The sequence below is a fragment of the Nicotiana tabacum genome, chromosome 15, assembly GCF_000715075.1.
Source record: "Nicotiana tabacum cultivar K326 chromosome 15, ASM71507v2, whole genome shotgun sequence".
Taxonomy (NCBI): domain Eukaryota; kingdom Viridiplantae; phylum Streptophyta; class Magnoliopsida; order Solanales; family Solanaceae; genus Nicotiana; species Nicotiana tabacum.
In genome coordinates this window covers 72,643,652-72,647,871 of record NC_134094.1, presented here as the reverse complement: position 1 = coordinate 72,647,871, position 4,220 = coordinate 72,643,652, and positions in this window count along the sequence as shown.

Below are 4,220 nucleotides of genomic sequence, written 5' to 3'. Positions count from 1 at the left end.
GACGATCAAACCATGAATTGATCTTCTCTTAAGTTCATAAACTTCTAAACTTCCAACCTAATATCCGATTCCTACCAAACTAACTCGGAATGCAACCAAACTTTGCACATAAGTGCCAAATAATATAACGAACCTATTCCAACTTCTGAAACAATAATACGACCCCGATAGTCTTAAAGTCAACTCACGGTCAAATCTATGAACCTTCAAATTTCCAACTTTCGATATTTAGAGTCAAGTCAACCAAAGAACCTCCAAAATACAAATCCGGACATATGCCTTAGTCCAAATCACCATTCGAACCTACTGGAGCTATCAGATCACCAATTCGAGGTCGTCTACATAAAAGTTAAACATAGGTCAACTCTTATATGTTAAGCTTCCAACCTTGAAACTAAATATTCCAATTCACTCCAAAACCTTCCCGAAACTAAATCGACCATCCCCGCAAGTCATAAAATAACAATTAAGTATATAGGAAGCATCAAATAGAGAAACGGGTCTCAAAACACAAAATGTTCGGCCGAGTCGCTACATTATCCCTACTCTTAAACAAACGTTTGTCCTTGAACGAATTTAGAATCATACTTGGGATATAAAGAAGTTGAGGATATCTGCTCTGCGTATCATGCTCTGTCTCCCAAGTTGCCTCCTCTACCGGTTGACCTTTCCACAGAATCTTCACTGATGAAATATTCTTCGACCTCAACTTTTGAACCTGCCTATCAAAAATGGCCACCGACTCCTCCTCATAAGCCAGATTTCATCCAACTACACTGAACTAAAATCCAACACGTGCGACGAATCCTCATAGTACTTTTGAAGCATGAAAACATGAAACATTAGGTGAACTACCAATAAGTTGGGTGGCAAAGCAAGTATGTGGGCTACCTCACCAACTCTCTCCAATGCCTAGAATTGACCAATATACAAAGGCCTAGACTTGCCCTTCTTCCCAAATCTCATCACGCCCTTCATAGGAGAAACTCGAAAAAGAACCTTCTTACCCTCAATGAAAGCTATGTCCCGAACCTCCCTATCAGCATAACTCTTATATATGGATAGTACTGTATGAAACTGCTCTTGAATGTATTTCATCTTCTCTAAAGCATCATGAACCAAATATGTGCCAACAACCTATCCTCACCCGGATCAACCTACCAACCAGAGAACAATATCTCCTCCAATATAATGTATCGTAAGGAAACATATGGATATTCGAATGGTAGCTATTGTTGTATGCAAACTCCACTAATGGAAGAAACACATCCCACTGGCCTCTGAAATCTATGACACAAGCTCTCAACATATCCTCCAAAATCTGAATGGTCCGCTCAGGATGGCCATCTGAACCCTAACAGGCTCCGATATATCTAATATCATGAACCTGTTGGCCAAAGCCTGAACATCCATTTCCAAAGGCCTCTCCCCAGTTGGAATAAATGCTAAACTTCCCATACTCTTCGCTTTTCTACTCAAGGCATCTGCTACCACATTGGCATTCTCCGGATGATAAAGAATAGTGATATCATAGTCCTTCAATAGCTCCAACCACCTCTGCTTCCTCAAGTTCAAAACCTTTTGCTTGAATAGATGTTGAAGACTCCGATGATCCGTATACACCTCACATGACACACCATATAAGTAATGCCTCCAAATCGTGAGCGTGTGTACAATAGATGCTAACTCCAAGTCATGCACTGGATAATTCTTCCCATAAGGCTTCAACTGGTTCAACACGAAGGCAATCACCCTACCATCCCACATCAACACACCCAATACCAACCCACTAAGAATCACAATAAACCGTATATGATCCGATCCTGAAGGCAAAACCAACACTAGAGCTGTAGTCAAGGTTGTCTTGAGTTTTTGAAAGTTCTCCACACACTCATCCGACTATCAGAACGGAGCACCCTTCTAAGTCAACTTAGTAAATAGGGATGCAATAGAAGAAAATCCCTTTACAAAGCAATGATAGTAACCAGCCAAACCTAAGAAGCTCCTGATCTCTGCAGTGCTAGAAGGTCTGGGCCAACTCTGAATTGCCTTAATATTTTTCGGTTGCATCTTGATCCGATCACTAGATACCACAGGACCTAAGAATGCCATCGAGTCTGACCAAAACTCGCACTTGGAGAACTTAGCATATAACTTCTTCTCCATCAAAGTCTAGAGCACGATCCTCAAATACTGCTCATGCTTCTCCCTACTACGGGAATACACCAATATATCATCAATGAATGTAATGACAAACGAATCTAAATAAGGCTAAAACACACTGTTCATCAAGTGCATGAAAGCTGTTGGGGCATTAGTAAATCCAAATGATATCACCAAAAACTCATAATGCGCATAACAAGTCCGAAAAGCAGTCTTAGGGATGTCTAAAGCCCTAATATTTAATTGGTGATACCCCAATCTCAAGTCAATCTTTAAGAACAACCTGACACCCTGAAGCTGATCAAATAAGTCATCAATACACGACAATGGATACTTGTTCTTGATGGTCACCTTGTCGAATTGCCGATAGTCAATACATATTCTCATAGACCCATCCTTCTTCTTAACAAACAACACTGGCACACCCTAATGTGAAACACTAGGCTTGATGAACCCATTATCCAGCAACTCTTGTAACTGTTCTTTCAATTCATTCAACTCCACTGGAGCCATACGATATAGAGGAATAAAGATAGGTTGCGTGCCCTATGCCAAATCAATACCGAAATCAATATCCCTATTAGGTTGCATACCTGGTAGGTCTGTTGGAAACACATCCGGAAACTCCCTCGCTACTGGAACTGACTCAATAGTAGGAGCATCGGCACTAACATCCCTAGCAAAGGCTAAATACGGCAAAAATTACTTCTCAACCATCCGTTGAGCCTTCAAAAAATAAGATCACTCTATTAGTAGTGCAATCAAGAGAACCAGTCTACTCCAACCTTGGCAACTCGGACATTGCTAATGTCACGGTCTTAGCATGACAATCCAGAATAACATGGTATGGAGATAAACAATCCATACCCAATATTACATCAAAATCCACCATATCTAATAATAGAAAGTCCACCCTCATCTCAACCACAAATGATAACCACACATGACCGATAAACTCGATCCACCATAATTGAATCACCAACATATGTAGACACATGCACATGAGCATACATAGAACTACGAGGCATATCCATACAAAAGAAAAATATGATGACACATATGAATACGTGGAAACATGATAAAACAATACTGAAGCGTCCTTGTGGCGTACAGAAATAATACCTGTAATCACTGCATCGGAAGTAATGGCCTCAGTCCTCCCTAGAAAAGCATAACTTCTGGTTGACCTCTACTAGACTAAGCTACCCCTCTAGGATGACCACGTCCTGGATGACCTCCACCATAGCTGGCTAAACATGTGGTGTAGCAACCGGTGCGGGAACCATTGTATGACCTACCTGTTGCACTGAACCTCTACAAAGATGGGGACAATACTTTCTAACGTGCCCCAACTCTCTATACTCATAGTAACCTCTGAATGGAAGTGACTGTGTGTCCTGAATTGGACCCCGTGAACCAGAATAGCCACTAAAATAATTGGGTACTAATGAACCCTGAATGATTTGAGTGCGATGAGAACTCTATGCTGGAAGTACACTGAATGAAGACTGCACAGAAGCTCCTTGACTGGGTGGATGTGAATGATATGCTGGCCTACTAGAATGGCCTCCCCAAAATCCACCTCGGCCTCTAAATGACGCACCATTGAGACTCCCTACATGTCGGGACCTCTTGTACCTACCATGCATCATCTCTTTGGTCTCAATGCGAATGTGCTCAATACGATGAGCTATCTCCACAACCTGGATAAATGCAGTCCCGGTATCCACCTCTCTAGCCATAGCAATGCGAATACCATGGTGAAGACCATAAATGAATCTCCTCACTCTCTCTCATCAATAGGAATCAAAATAGTAGCATGGCGGGACAACTCCGTGAACCTCATCTCATACTCAATAACTGACATCAGACCCTACTGAAGGTACTCAAACTACCTCCTCAACTCATCTCTCCTAGTGCAGGGTATGAAATACTCCAAAAATACCCTAGAGAATTGAGCCTAGGTAAGATGAGGTGATACTGCTGGTCTGCCCGTCTCATAACCTTACATCTGGAAAGTGGTGAAGTTAACTCCATTGGACTCGACTAGGCCCAAA